Source organism: Tamandua tetradactyla, chromosome 1 (assembly GCF_023851605.1).
Source record: "Tamandua tetradactyla isolate mTamTet1 chromosome 1, mTamTet1.pri, whole genome shotgun sequence".
NCBI classification, from domain to species: domain Eukaryota; kingdom Metazoa; phylum Chordata; class Mammalia; order Pilosa; family Myrmecophagidae; genus Tamandua; species Tamandua tetradactyla.
Genome location: NC_135327.1, coordinates 9,730,232 through 9,745,373, shown reverse-complemented (window position 1 = coordinate 9,745,373; position 15,142 = coordinate 9,730,232). Strand labels below are relative to the sequence as shown.

The following is a 15,142-nucleotide window of genomic DNA, read 5'->3' as shown; positions in this document are numbered from 1 at the left end:
CATGGTACATAAATAGAAAGTAGCGAAGGTAGGAGTTGAACCAGTTTTATCTGGTTTGAAGCCAGTAGTCAAGTACAAATCTGATTAACCTCATGGTTAGTAAAATGAAAACAAATTAAATAGTGAAATATTCTTTTTTATAACTCTATTGGCCAAAAGATTAAGCAATAATATCCATATTGTGCCAACAAAATGATCATTTATCTGTAGGAAGATTTATGTGCAAGGGTTTTCATCATAGTATTGAAATGTTATCCAGTAAAAAGAGCTGGTTAAATTAATAATGCATATCCAAATGATGGAGTTGTATGTAGTCATTAAAATGATATAAAAGATTATTTATTAAGAAATGAAAATGATGAGTGTATTATTACATGAAAAACACAGGTTACAAAATAGCATGTACAACAGAATTTCAATTGTGTGTCGATAAGAACAAAAATACTTTGTATATATTTCTATTTGAGTATCAAAATTCTACAAAGTGTCATGGACATAGAGAATTGCGATTCATTGAGGGCTATTAGAACACCTTAAGAAAACTGAAAGATTAAGTATTCAACAAATAATTAATTATTCAATTAACAATAGGTAAATTAGTCAAATGTTTCAATTTTGCCTTCAATTTAATGGTCCTTCACAATATCCTTCTTGAGCCCCATCTAGGTTCCTCTTTGGATTTAGTTGCCTGGGATCTTCTGGGCACAGGTGCAGCGGGTCCTTCAGGGTTTTTATGCACAAATGGCACAGCAGACTCATAATCGTAACATAAGAGCAGACGGTTACAGCAATGATGTAATACTTAGTGATCATGTGTTAGCGTCCAGGGACCAATTAGGGGTGTCTAATATTTGGATTGCCCCAAGGAATTAAGCCTGAGTCCTTGGATAAAAAGGATGGGGGACAGTTTTTGTTATTTTAATTGACAGTGGACCTGATAACGTCAGCAGCATTGATCTCAGTGTTCAATCTGTCACCCATCTCCCTCAGCAGAGAGGGAAGACCCTGCTCCTGTGAACATCAGCAGCGCTGGTCTAGACACCAAAATCAGGTTACTATCAGTGCAATCCAAGATACCCACGGTTGTCCTTTGTCAGTAGGAACTGGGGTACCTTCAGATGCCATCACCCACCTAACTATAGCTTTTGGCTTAGGCAGTGACATAAGAAGCCACCCCTGATGCCAAAGCAGTGCTATCTGGTAACCAAGAAGTCTAGATAGTTCTCAAAGAAAGCACCCGGGCCACCTGAGGTGCTTTACAATTACATAGGTTCCTGGGGCTCACTAAGGTTTCTGATTTTAACTGGATAGGTCTGAGATGGAACCAATTAAGTTATCTTTTCAGAAATCCTACTCGGGTAATTCATATGCTTGGCCAGGTTTTGCAATCTCTGAACTTGACATAGGATAGTCTGAGGGTTCAGATGAGTTTTTAGGAATATTGGAGAGAAGCTGATTCTTCCCTAGCATTTAGGTATGTAGCCATATTTCTTTGAGACTGTCGCTTTGTGACAGGAGAGATGTGAGATATTTATTTAACGGTTAGTCCTGCACAAGTACCGCAACAATATGGGATAAATACAATTCCATAGGCTCCTAGTCACCATTTACATCACTTTACATCCTTGAAAATCCATTGTGATTTTCAAGTATTTAATCTAAAAACGAATTCGGTGATATCATCTTTTGTAATTGAGGAAGGACTGTAATTTGGTTGCCTTAGCAACAAATTGGATTGAGCATTAACAATTGATCCTGATGGGCATTCCGGGCAGACAAGAAAACACTCCATTAGTACTGTCCACGGCAATGTTCCAAGGCTGATATGCCTGCCACCCAAGTCAGAACCATGGACAGTTCCAGGGCTGGCTTAAGTATTAAAGAGACAGCAAAGCGGATTAAAACTGATCAATGCCTCTTAAATCAAAGCTATCCTAGTATCTAATTCAGTGCAATTGTTGTTAAAATCATATGGGATTTCAAAATAGCTTCTTTTTCTCCAAGCAAACATTACTCTGAGACTTGGCACAGTTGATTCAAATAATTACTTGTTGTGAACTCATATTTTTTGCCCTGCCTTCTGCTAGGTCATGAGGATTCAAGAATGGCTGTCAGAATTTCTGCCCTCAAAGCGCTTGAGCCTGGGAGATGGTATTGCAATCACTGCCCAGCGCTGTGAGAAGGAAAAACATGCAGTTATTTGTGAACTGGAGGTTTTCAGGAGACCCAGGTGAGGATGAGACTATTCCTCCCTGAGAAGGTCTGAACAGACCTCTTAATGGATAAGGGAAACTGTCCAGGGTAGAGAAGAAGGTGAAGGAACATCCTTTTAGAAAGAATTGCATGTTCAAAGGCAAGAGAACCTGGCAGCTCGTGGTACTTTGAGGGCATACAAACAGTTTGGCATGTTCAGGCATGAGATGAAAGAGGAAAGGCACAATAAATGTTTGGGCTTTAGGGAATGGGGACCACTCAGGGAGCTTGGTCAGGTGCTATGACCAGTTGCATGCACATCTTATAAAGATGCCTGGTAGCAACTTGGGGGTTGAATTAAAGGAAGGCAACAAAGCAGTTGTGCAGATATTTCTGTAGTTGGAGCAAGAGATTGAGGAACCTGTAGTGGTGGAGAGGGTAAAAATAGTGGCCAGTGGATGTGGGGTTTGAGGAAGGAGGTGGAGTCCAGAATGCCTCCAGATTTCTGGCTTGGGGGAGGTGCATGTACTTTTTATCAGGACAGGGATATGGGAGCAAAAGCAATTTTGATAAGCACATAGGTCAATTTAGATTTCAACTCGGGATACTAAGAAAATAAATGTCAAAATGGTAAAAAAAAAAAAAATCAATCTCTATTTTTTTAAAACTTCTCTCTATTAGGGTTGTCATCTTAATGCATTGCAGGCTTAGTGTCTCTGAAGCATATTGATTTACTTCCCTTTTCCCTCGCCAGGCCCACCTTCCCTTCTGAATATCCCCTGACAAAACAAGATGTACAGCAATTTGTGCCAAACCAAGTCATCATTTAATGTAAACCTTGGCAGTGTGATAGCGAGCTACGTAAGTGGAGAAAATGATAAACAGTGATAATAATATTTATATCATATTCTGTAGTTTTTAAAATGCTTCCGACCAATCTGTCTCACTATAATAACAAGGCTAGGGAAAGTACATGTATTGTTTTTAACCCCATTTTACAGATGCTTCGAACCCAGACACAGGAACAAATATGCCTGCACCTGCCAGGTGATACAAAGGCAGCTGAGTAGCACTGGAAGGAGAACTAGACGGGAGTAAGAGCCAGAGTCAAACGCCATCCCTGCAGATGATGCCCCGTACATGAATTCGGAGGAGCGTTTGTTCTCTCTGAGCCCCAGGGTCCCGTCTGCAGCGAGGACCCTGTGCTCTCATGGGTGCGCCCTGCCCCGGCTTAACTGCAGGCTGTTCAGATCTCATCACTGCTGACCATCAGGTTGATCACTAGAGAGTGGAGGCAAATCTCTGGAGCAAGCCATCACCATTGGAATTGCTGTCTCGGTATTGCTTTTTAACATCATGTTTAAAATATTTCAGGGGTGACTTTGACATCCAGAGCCTCCTATCTGCCCCACTGTCACGGCTGGTAGACACTTTGTCTGCTCTGTCCTGGGAATTTGGAATTGGGTCACTCTGATCTGGCTAAGATCTATCCTAAGGGACTAGTGTAGCATATTCTGCCACACGAAGGGGGAAAGAGGGAAGGGCGCCCAGTGGAGATAATGAAGCAGGTTTGCAGAGAAAGCAGAGGGAAGCTGGAGAAAGAGGAAAGATCAAGAGAGACAGAGATGGCCACTGCCTCAGTTTCTCTTGTGGGGTTGGGGTCCTCAAGGCTTCTCTGACTTGAGATTTGCCTTATCCTCATATCTTTCCAGCAAATCGCCTTCGTTTGATTAAGCCAGGTGGAGTGGGTTTCTATTACTTGCAACCAACGAAGCCTGGGCTGAAACAGATGAGGGTCTATTTTCAGATAATTGGGCCCAGGAGGATGGAAGCAAGCACACAGCTAACATATTTGTGGAAAACGTAAAGAAATTTACATGCTCATTCTTGGAAAGATGCTCTGTTTGCTCAGGGAGGATAGAGGTGGAAAAAAAAAGGAAGAATCGGTGAAAGTCTAGAGACCTCAGCATTAAGCCTGTCCTAAATGGGACTGAGTCTGACCCAATGACCTACTTCTAATAATATATAGCATTTCAGAAACAGAGAGACAGAGAATGAGGATATGAAAGCTCCAGAGAGAGAGAGACAGGGCACACAAGAGAGTAGGGGATTCAGCAGTCTGGTTTCCAATTAATGCAAAAAAGATGATAATGCACAGAGTGTAAGCATTTAATCTTAAGGAATTTGCAGGGTTTGCGAGAAGATCAGCTTGCTGCTCAGACTGACTTGTGTCTTGTTGCAATCAGGATGTATGTGTATATGTGTATATGTGTGTGCGTGTGTATGTGTGCGTGCGCTTATGTGTTCATGCCTGAGTATGCGGGCACTTCAAGGTATTCAGTAACTTTTCCTTCATGAATAGCTAAAACAAACAATTAAGACAATGACACAATTTTAAGAAGATATTTTGTTTCATTTTTCTATAAGCAGTTCTTATGATACAGAATTTGGAAAATACATAAAATTAAAAAAAATGCAGTCTTGGTCCTATTACCCAAACAGCCATTGTAAATATTTTCATGTGTTTCCCCCCTTTTTGCCCCCTTTTTTCCTTTTTCCTGTAATTGCATTCATTCTGGGTATACAATTTTGTATTCTTCTTTTATTAATGTATGTTATTACATAAGCCAGTGTCCTCAATTCCTGAACTTCCTCTTAAACATTCCTAATGGTTCTATCATAGTCCATCATGTGCATGTAACATCATTTGCCTAAATATTTCTCCATTGATTGATATTTTAGTTTAATTGTTTTTTCACAATTATAAATTATGCCACAACGATTAACTTTGTGAACACAGCGGGTTTTTTTTTTTAATCTATGTTTGACCTATCTGAGTAAACTTGTTAAAGAGAACTATCTCCTTAAGTGTTCACAAGTAGCTACCACTTAGCCACAGGTGAGTGGCAGGTGACATCATTTGAGGCTGATCTTTTTAGGACCTGTGGGATTAAAAAAAAACAAACCAAAAAAACCTCAGAGCTAAATTTTAATATTAGAGGGATTAGTTCCTTTTTGACTGGAAGATTTTTGGTCTTCAAATGCTCCTTTTAATATGCAAACATCTTAAGTGGTTCCTTGGGACAAGATTATCCTGGTCAGTGACCAGATGCATAACAAAGTTCCTTGGAAAGGCATTGGGGCTGGGGACCTGTGGGTCTCAGCCCTCCCATCACCACTCCCTTCCACACACCTGTCCCCACCTCATTCGCAGTAGTGAAGCTTTTAACCTCCAGGCCAGCCCCATCCAAGCCAACCTGATTAGTTCAGGTGACTTATCCTCATCATCTGATGGTGCAGTGGTTCTCTAGGCTCCCCTGAAGGGTGGCCCACCTCCTCAACCCTCTGGGGGGCTCAGTTTGCAACAAAAAGCTCCAGTTTTCCAAACTCATTTTGGAACCTCATCCTTATTTCCAGACCAATAGGGGCCTTGGGCTCGGCTGTGCTTCCTACCCCAAGACCCAAGGTCAGTGCTATTCTTCACTTGAGGACAAAATATCTTAGATGCTGCTAGATGTTCACCAAACCTAATTATTCTTCTGGGTAACAGCTTAACAAAGCTGGCTTTGCTACTAGAGGTGGCCACATGACTGAGTTCTGGGTAATGGAAAGTGGGTTTTAATACCACTTCCAGGCCTGGCTCATAAAACCCCTGTGTCATCCACCACTCTCTCTGTTTTCCCTTGTCTGCCAACCAGAGACAGTGGAGGCCTGCAAAGCCTTGAAGGAAGATAGAGACACCAGATAGAAAGAACCTGGGTAGTTGAATGGTGGAATGAAGAAGATCTCACTCATCCCCAACCCCCTTCCAACATTCATTGACCTGTGCTGCAAATGCAAAATGGTCTTCATTGTGCAAAGTCGTTGAGACGTGGGGTTTATTTGTTCTAGCCATTAATATTCAAGAGTTGCCCACCTGATTGCAAAGAAAATATGGTCAAAATGTATAATGAGAAAATATTATGTACAACTCTATGGCAACAAATTTGAAAACTTGGACTTGAATTATTGTTTGTATTCCATTTAAGTTTACCACTGCCTTTCAACCATAATTCTTTGGCAGGAATTATCCTTTATTTTGGCATTACTTCCATTTTTTTTTGTCTAGATCAGATCATCTATTTTTGTGGCCTTGAGCAGAAGTAATCTGATCACAGGGCACTGGGAAGCTGTGATGTCAGGGAAGGAACTCAGGCTCACCATCGTCAAGCTGCGTGACTTTGGACAAGGCCACTTTCCTCTCCTGTCCTCAGTTTCCCTACTGGTAAAGTCAGGAAGCTTAAGAATTCTTTTAGTCCTAACATTTTATTGAATTGAAAAAATTACAAGCAACATGAAACTTTCAAATGTAAGGCACTGAAATAAACATTTGAAATTGATTCCTTGAAAAATATGAAGTATAAGCACCATGGAAGCCAAACATATAAAACAAAAATACCTGCAAATCATAGGTGATATACACAACTGAGGTATGAGATTTTGTTGTACTTTTTCTGGAATTTGAGAGCTAAATGAGATAAAAATAAGCATATTCCTAGGGCTTCCAATTAAATAAAATAACATGCATATATATTTATATATATATATAAAACACATAATACACCACGCAGCACACTTAATTTGAAGAGCTTGAAGTACTACAAATAGAGGATGTATACTCTTTCCTATGTTTTTGGGATATATGTAAAAATTGATGATTACTTGGCTAAAAAGAAAATCATAATAATTCCTTAAAAGAGTGATTTTATAGGTCACATTTTATAATCATAATATAATCAATTAAATGACACAATTTCTTAGAAATTAAGACACTTTATCCTAAAAGAGACTATTTCATGCCAAAATACATAGAAGTAGCTAATGCTATACTCAGAGTGAAGCAGTCAAAGCATTTCAACTTTATAATTTAGAATAAAGAAACAAAATAAACTAAATGAAAATAGAAGAATATTAGTGCTGAAAATAATGACATAAAAAGAAAAGAATATATATATCAAACCCAAAGCTGACCCTTAGAAAAATAAATTATCATTGATAAAGCAAGTAAAGATACAGTATAATACAAAATATTAGAGAAGAGAAAGACAATGTATCATAACTAGGAAAGAGTTAATGCATTAGAAGAGATTGCTATTTATAACTCTGCAGCCACAAATCTGAAAATCTACAGATTGATGATCTTTGAGAAAAAGAAAGGGATTCAACCACAGAGTGAAAAAACATGATGAGATGCAGATCCATGGAATAGTTTGACAGTTATTTAAACATCTTTTATTAAAAATGCATCTTGCTCCTTTTTTCCAGCTGATTTTTTGTGTCCTTTAAAGCACAGATCATTTTAATGATAATTAAATTAATTCGCTCAATATAAAATTAAGAAAAGCTCCCCTGTTTATTTTATGTATCAAACATGACCTTAATGCCAAAATGCGGTACAGATAATGTGAAAAATAAAAGCAGAGATCATTCTCACTTATGCATACAGATGAAAAATTTTAAATAGATGGAATGGATCAGTGCTTCAAAAGGATAAACCATGATTAAGCAAAGATTATTCCAAGGATGGTTCATCCTCGGCAAATATATCAATATAATGTATTACAACCCGAAATTAATGGGAAAAGCCATATGGATGTATCAATAGATCCTGTAGAGACATCTGTTATTTTGCCACCCAGTATTTGTTTTTCCTTGTTTTGGTGACTGAAGAGATTTCCTCTGGGGAAGCACCTGCTCCCAAGCTCTCCACGGCTGTGTATTGGATGGACCTGCCCTGGCCTTGGGGCCCAGCTTTTGGTCTAAGCCTGACAAGCATTGCTTCACAGTCCCCTGGTTACAGTGAATGGATGGCTCAGGGGTGAGCCCTTGGTCCTGGCTGAGCCAGTGAGATGCAATATTCCCTCCTGGGAATCCTGAAACTACTATTACTTGCCCCCTGCTGGATTTGAAGCTCAACGGGTGTGAGTTTTACAGTTGCGTTAGTTGGTGAGAAGACCAGAGGTCCTGGTGACACAGTTTGAGCCCCTACATCAAGGTCCCCTGAAGTTGCCCTCTTCCCTCATCCCGGTGTTTTCAGTTATAGAAGCTAACGCATTCACATTTTGCAATTTAGTCTGTTTTTCTGGCACTTGACACAGAAGTGTTCATTGATATATATGCCAAGAGACATCTGATGCAATTCAGTAGATATTCCCAATGAAAACTTTAACTAAAATAGGAACTGATGGGCACTACTTAAACATGATAAAAGCTCTTTTAAAAAATCAGAAAACCAAATACTTCTAGGTAATATATTGGATCAATTTCCTTTAAAATCATGAACAAGACAGATATGCATGCCATCTCTATTTAACATTGTTTTGGTAATTTTAGGGAAGGCAATCAATAAAGAAACGAAATACCCCTGAAAAATACTGCAAGAGAAGGGGCAAAATTGAATCTATCTGCAAATAATGCATTTGTAAATTCAAAAGATCTATGAGACTATACTTTTGAATTAATCTGGCTAAAACCTTCTAAACACACCCAAACCAATAGCTTCATCCCCTAACAGCAAAAATCAGATACCAAAAAATATCCATTCATAATAGAGACTAGAATAATGTGAAACAAGTAAAAAAACATGTATTTGATGGGAATGGATATAGGCTTACATTAAATAGCAAACAAGTACTGAACTTTATTGAAGGACATAAAAACATAGCCTGAACAAACAGAAAGAAATACCACATTTGTGAATAAGAAAAAAATATTATAAATATGCCACTTCTTCCAAAACCAATACAGAAATGAACAGAATTCCAATCTGATTCTTTATGATTTTAATAAAATTAACTACAAAATAACTTTAAGTCTTATATGGAAGGCTATGTGTCTAATAAAAATAAGAAAATGGAAAAAGAGGGGGCACCATTTCTCTTCATTAATTTTATAGTAAAGTCAATGTAAATAAAATGGTATATTATTACTTTAGACAGATAGTAATTCAATAGAACAGAACAGAAATTCCAGAAATAGGTCCAGTTTTTTATCAGTACATAGTAAGTGACAAGACTGGAATTTTAATTCAGTGAACTCACAAATATATTTTATCTGATAAAGTCTGGTTAATATGAAAATGAACTTTACTCAACTAACTCAAGGGAAAAAAATCCCTATTTTGTTGGTAAAAAAAGAAAAGAGGAAATAAATTTAAGGAATCTGCAAGGCATATCAAAGAAAGATCTCTCCAAATAACCAATCCCTCCTTTAGATAGGAAACTGGGTTTTATGTATTAAACTCAGCCTGAAATATTTTCATGTTAAGAGAAAAGTTCAAACTGATTAACAGATCAATTTGTCTTGCAATACGACAATGAAATGGTAAGGAGAAAGGTAATCTAACCGTTAGACCATCAAATCAAGGATATGTTATACTGAAATGGCGTTATACTATAACAATAAAAAATCAGGAAAAGTATCAAATTCAAACTAGTATTGATACAAACTGATGTATTAACAATTTCTTGTGTTATAAAAATACCAGTTCGTTGTTGGAAGGTTAAATATTTGAAAGGTGAAGCAGTGTTAAATAATTTATGGCTGTATTTTGTTTTGTTTTCTGATTTAGTTTTGCAAGGAAAAGTTAATGTAAGAGAACTAAGATAATGCAAGTTAGAATATTATTGGTCTCTTCAGGGCATGGTTTGCATAACCATAGGTCAAATCCAGCCTGCCCTCTATTTTTGTAAATAAAACTTCATCGGAACTCTGCCGTGCACATTTGTTACAAATTGTCTGTGGTTGCTTTCACACCACCTACTTGGGTTAAAAGAAAAGCTGTTTAATTCTAAAACCATGTGGACTAAAGGTCATGAAAACAACTCAATGAATTTAGAAAGAAACCACAAAAGAAGCAACAAAGACAAGCCTAAACCACTTGGAAAATTTTAGAACTCTAGTAAAAATTTTTATTTAAATAAATCGAAACCAGAAATTTGTTCCAGAAATTTTAGAAAAGAACAATTATCGATTATCCTTCATACAAAAACTTAGGGAACATTGCTAATACTTCCTATTTCATGGTTTCAATACATGCAGAAACAGTGAAAATAAATTACTGAAAGCATTTAAGTCAAGAAACTGGAGGATTTATCAGAAGGAAGATGGCAGAGTAGGAAGCCCCAGGAATCAGTCCTTCTACCAAAACACACTATTGAACTGGCAGGAACTGTCTGAATTACCTCTTTTGAAACTCCAGAGTCTAGTGGAACACTGCACCATCAGGGGAAGTGCAAGAGAAAGAGGCTGGTAAATCTTTAAATACCTGTGTATTTCACCCTCCCCATAGCAGCTATAATCCCCCATGCCCCAGCCTCATGGTGGGCAGCAGTGGGGACTACAGCTTGGGCTACTGGAGCAGTTTGCTGATTCCAGGGTGAGACATAAAGATCCAGTTCTCCAAATTCTGGGGGTATGTGGTCTAATTGTAGGCCACTGCTTTTGACTAGCTAATTCAGACTGCTGGGGGTCAGTGCTAATGACAGCCATTGCTCCAACCTGCCTCAGACAAAGGTGGAGGAATCTTAAAGACAGTAACCTTCCTTAAAAAATATAGACAACAGTTAAAGGGCTGCATTTACTAGGTAATTGGCGAATTAAAAAAATGCAGTTTCAAAAGCCCCAGAAGAAGCTCCTGGCATCCTTGCTAGCTCCTTCACCCACCCCTCCACCATGCAGCTTACATTCCCTCATCCTGTTGCAGAAGGAACTGGCTGCTGTATGCATATTGGCATGCACGTATGTCAGTGCCAGTCTACCAGGGCAATGTCTGAGGGACTAAGCCAGGGAACTTGTCTCTGCATTTTATGCATGATTTTTCTCCAAACCTAAAATTTCTCTTAAAAAAAAAAACTAAAAATAAATTGGGTAAAAGATACAACATAAAACTGTGAGGTTAAGTAGAAGGAGGAATTAATAAATTGAAAAATATTAAAAAGTATATTCTAAAATAAGTTCAAGTTTAAATTTGTTCTAATGCAAACCAGGTATTAAAATCAATGTATAAAAAAGTACTCAAAAATAGAGCTGAAAAATATGTAAAACTGATAGGACAGAGAAACAATAAAATACACAATTATGGTTGGAAACATCAAAACTCCTTTCCCAGTAATTGATAGAACAAGTAGAAAGAGGACAAGAAAGGAAGACTAGAGAAGAATTGAGAAAAACTATAAACCACCTTGACCTAATTAACTTTTATAGCATGTACCACATAACACCAGGAAAATGTATGTACTTTTTAAATGTTCCTTGCACAATTACCAAGTGGACTACAAAATCTCAAAAAATTTAAAAGAACTGAAGTCATATAAAATACGGTTCCTTACCACGAGAGGATAAAACTAAAAATCAACAACAGAAATATTTCTGAAAAATCCCACAAAATTTGTAAGTTGAACAACACACCTCTAAGAGAAATTAAAAGCTATTGAATTGAATGAAAATGGAAATACAGCATAAAAAAATTATAGAATGCAGCTAAAGCAGCGCTTAGAGGGAAATTAGTAGCATTAAAATTCTTATATTAGAAAATAAGAAAGTAGTCATATCAGTAATTTGTTTCCACCTTAAGAAACTAGAAAAATACGGGCAAATTCAATATAAAGAAATCATCCGGCTGGAAATAATAAAGATCAGAGCAGAAATCAATGAAATTGAAAACAAAACCAATGGGGAAAATTGATGGAATTGAAAGCTGGATCTTTGAAAAAATCAATACAATTGACACATTTCTCACCTGACTACATCAAGATAAGAGGAGAGAAGACACAAATTATTAATATTAAGTATGAAAAAGGGGACATCACTACAGATTTTAGACATATTAAAAAGGAAAAAGGGAATATTATGAATATCTTTATGCCAAGAAATTAGCTAGCAAGCTAGCATAGATGAAAGAAACAAATTTTTTGAAAGACAAATTACCAAAGCTCACTCGAGAAGAATTAGATAATCTAAATAGCCCTATACCTATTTTTAAAAATGATATTTATTTTACAGACAGAAAGTAGATTAGAGGTTACCAGCGAAAAGGGAGAGGGGGTAGCAGTTTACTTGGTGAAGAGTATTTGTAAATAAAAATTAATTTTAAAAATATAAGGGGATAAAAATAAAAGAAACATTTTTTAAATGTCAAGAAAAAATAAACTTGGGACTTCCGGAGAAGATGGCGGCTTAGTAAGACACGCAGGTCTTAGTTCCTCCTCCAGAACAGCAACTAAAGAAACAGAAACAATACGAAACAGCTCCTGGAGCCACGACAGAGACCAAAAAGACAGCGTACCCCATTCTGGAACGGCTGAACAGGCAGGGAGAATCCGCTACGGTGAGATACCCGAGGGGCGTGCGTTTTCCTGGCCGGGGCGGCTGGCGACTGGGGTCCCCTCCACGCACGTGGCTCCCTGGTCTGACTGGGAATGTTGGATAGCGGGGCCCTTCCGCCATGCTTGGCATCTCGGGCCAGCTGGGCAATTTGGACCGGCACTCCCCCAAGCCGCGGCGGCTGGCGACCCCCCTCCACGTGCGGTTTCCCGGGCCGACTGCGAGATTCGGATTGACAAGTTAAAGGAGCCACAGCATCTTTTACTGGTGGGACCCGCAGACAAACGAGCGCCACAAGCGCCACCTACTGGGCAGGAAAAGAAAAACAGAGCCCAGAGATTTCACAGAAAAACCTTTCAACCAGCCGGGTCCCACACCCAGGGAAATCTGATCAAATGCCCAGACACCAGCAGAAAATAATGGATGACGCTCGGAAAATTGAAGATATGGCCCAGTCAAAGGAACAAACCAATAGTTCAAATGAGATACAGGAGCTGAAACAACTAATGCTGAATATACGAACAGAAATGGAAAAACTCTTCAAAAACCAAATCAATAAATTGAGGGAGGACATGAAGAAGACATGGGCTGAACAAAAAGAAGAAATAGAAAATCTGAAAAAACAAATCACAGAACTTATGGGAGTGAAGGACAGAGAAGAAAAAATGGAAAAAACAATGGATACCTACAATGGTAGATCTAAAGAGACAGAAGCTACAATTAGTGAACTGGAGGATGGAACATCTGAATTCCAAAAAGAAACAGAAACTATAGGGAAAAGAATGGAAAAACTTGAGCAGGGGATCAGGGAACTGAATGACAATATGAAGCGCACAAATATACGTGTTGTGGGTGTCCCAGAAGGAGAAGAGAAGGGAAAAGGAGGAGAAAAACTAATGGAAGAAATTATCACTGAAAATTTCCCAACTCTTATGAAAGACCTAAATTTGCAGATCCAAGAAGTGCAGCGCACCCCAAAGAGAATAGACCCAAATAGGCGTTCTCCAAGACACTTACTAGTTAGAATGTCAGAGGTCAAAGAGAAAGAGAGGATCTTGAAAGCAGCAAGAGAAAAACAATCTGTCACATACAAGGGAAACCCAATAAGACTATGTGTAGATTTCTCAGCAGAAACCATGGAAGCTAGAAGACAGTGGGATGATATATTTAAATTACTAAAAGAGAAAAACTGCCAACCAAGACTTCTGTATCCAGCAAAATTGTCCTTCAAAAATGAAGGAGAAATTAAAACATTTATAAACAAAAAGTCACTGAGAGAATTTGTGACCAAGAGACCAGCTCTGCAAGAAATACTAAAGGGAGCACTAGAGTCAGATATGAAAAGACAGAAGAGAGAGGTATGGAGTAAAGTGTAGAAAGAAGGAAAATCAGATATGATATATATAATACAAAAGCCAAAATGGTAGAGGAAAATATTATCCAAACAGTAATAACACTAAAAGTTAATGGACTGAATTTCCCAATCAAAAGACATAGACTGGCAGAATGGATTACGACCCAGCAATACCACTGCTAGGTATCTACTCAAAGGACTTAAGGGCAAAGACACAGACGGACATTTGCACACCAATGCTTATAGCAGCATTATCTACAATTGCAAAGAGATGGAAACAGCCAAAATGTCCATCAACAGACGAGTGGCTAAACAAACTGTGGCATATACCTATGATGGAATATTATGCAGCTTTAAGACAGACTAAACTTATGAAGCATGTAATAACATGGATGGACCTAGAGAACATTATGCTGAGTGAGTCTAGCCAAAAACTAAAGGACAAATACTGTATGGTCCCACTGATGTGAACCGACATTCGAGAATCAGCTTGGAATATATCATTGGTAACAGAGACCAGCAGGAGTTAGAAACAGGGTAAGATAATGGGTAATTGGAGCTGAAGGGATACAGACTGTGCAACAGGACTAGATACAAAAACTCAAAAATGGACAGCACAATAATACCTAAGTGTAATGTAACTATGTTGGAACACTGAATGAAGCTGCACCTGAAATACAGTTTTTTGTTTGTTTGTTTGTTTGTATCTTTTGTTTTTGTTTTTTTTCTTTTTCCTTTTTTATATATATATTTTTTTCTTAGTATTATTATTTTAATTCTCTTCTTTATATTAACATTCTATATCTTTTTCTGCTGTTTTGCTAGTTCTTTTCCTAAATCGATGCAAATGTACTTAGAAATGATGATCATACATCTATGTGATGATACTAAGAATTACTGAGTGCATGTGTAGAATGGAATGATTTCTAAATGTTGTGTTAATTTCTTTTCTTTTTTTTTGATTAATAAAAAAAATTTAAAAAAAATAAACTTGTAACTTAAAACCTTCCCACCAAAAATAATCCAATTAACATTAATGAAGAAATAATATCAATTCTACACAAATTCCTTCACAAAATAGAAGAGGAGAAAATATTCCCCAAGTTATTAAATGAAACCCATATTATACTGATACAGAATCCTGACTGAGATATCACATCAAAAGACCATTATCCTTCATGAAAATAGATGCAAAGGCCTTTTACAAATATTATCAATAATGAATTCAGTACA

The 15,142-nt window shown here is 37.6% G+C and overlaps 1 protein-coding gene and 1 long non-coding RNA gene across 18 annotated transcripts in view; one reads left to right on the top strand and one right to left on the bottom strand.

Moving 5' to 3' along the window:
* The window catches only part of PTPRT (protein tyrosine phosphatase receptor type T), a 1,205,819-nt gene that overhangs the window by 332,168 nt on the left and 858,509 nt on the right, over positions 1 to 15,142 (bottom strand). The window lies entirely within an intron of this gene.
* The window catches only part of LOC143690556 (uncharacterized), a 122,087-nt gene that overhangs the window by 4,836 nt on the left and 102,109 nt on the right, over positions 1 to 15,142 (top strand). For 7 of the 8 annotated variants that reach the window (XR_013179156.1, XR_013179157.1, XR_013179154.1 and 4 more), the window contains 2 exons: positions 2,088 to 2,230; positions 2,948 to 3,054. This is a non-coding gene — a long non-coding RNA (uncharacterized LOC143690556). Of the gene's footprint in view, positions 1 to 2,087; positions 2,231 to 2,947; positions 3,055 to 3,194; positions 3,532 to 15,142 lie in introns of all 8 variants that reach the window. The other variant, XR_013179153.1, reaches the window with a different exon arrangement.